Raw genomic sequence first — 864 nt, 5'->3', positions numbered from 1 at the left:
TGCGGTATGCTCTTTCAGTATGGATTCTCGTCTCCTTTTTTTAATTTCCAGAAATTTTTGTTGAATTATGTTTTTAATATTTTTCTTCCCTTGCTTCTTTTGTCTTCTTAATGGACTCTTCCTATCTGCATGTTTAATCTTCTTTGCCTATTTTCAATGTTTGCTATTTTTTTCTCAAACCTTTTTTTTGAATTTTTTTTATCTAAAGTTCTTTTTTCTTTAATCAGATATTTCTTTTCAGGCAATATTTTTGTCTATTCACTACTGTGTTCCTTCTAATTTAGACTTAATTTTGATAGAAACTTTTCTTTGACTTCTAATTGTTTTGTGAAGTCTGTTATCCCATTTCTGAGTTTTCCTAAATGTTCTTTACCCATATGTTATATCATTTTAGCTTATTTTGAGATAATAGGTTAATTCTGATCTGTTCTGTTGTCACATTTTTCTGGCATGCTTTGATAGTCTTTAGGAATGTTCATTCTGCTTCTTACTCTTTTCTTTACAGTCATTTTGTATGCAATTTGACCTCAACATTTGTCTGTTAACTCTTCTTTTGTTTTCTTATGGCACACATCACAGATTTGCGTGTCTTCCTTGCACAGAGGCAATGTTAATCTTCTCTGTATCATTCCACTTTTAGTATATGTGCTGCTAAAATGAGCATGTTTGTCACTTGTTTTTAAGTGGAATTCGTTTTCCTAGACTTTCCAATTCAGGCAGTGTTCAGAAAAGCTTTTCTGGGGCACCTGGGTGCCTCAGTCAGTTGAGCTTCTGACTTTGGCTCAGGTCATGATCTCACCGTCTGTGAGTTCGAGCCCCCCGCCAGGCTCTGTGCTGACAGCTCAGAGCCTGGAGCCTGCTTTG

General features: G+C 35.3%; 1 non-coding gene across 1 annotated transcript; it reads right to left on the bottom strand.

Moving 5' to 3' along the window:
* Positions 1–557: 557 nt before the first annotated feature.
* LOC123577573 lies at positions 558–664 on the bottom strand. Its single transcript, XR_006701932.1, has one exon. It is a non-coding gene; the product is annotated as a U6 spliceosomal RNA (small nuclear RNA).
* Between the last annotated feature and the right edge of the window lie 200 nt (positions 665–864).

The sequence above is a fragment of the Leopardus geoffroyi genome, chromosome D2, assembly GCF_018350155.1.
Source record: "Leopardus geoffroyi isolate Oge1 chromosome D2, O.geoffroyi_Oge1_pat1.0, whole genome shotgun sequence".
NCBI classification, from domain to species: domain Eukaryota; kingdom Metazoa; phylum Chordata; class Mammalia; order Carnivora; family Felidae; genus Leopardus; species Leopardus geoffroyi.
The sequence above is the reverse complement of the archived record's forward strand: the minus strand, read 5'-3'. Positions and strand labels throughout refer to the sequence as shown.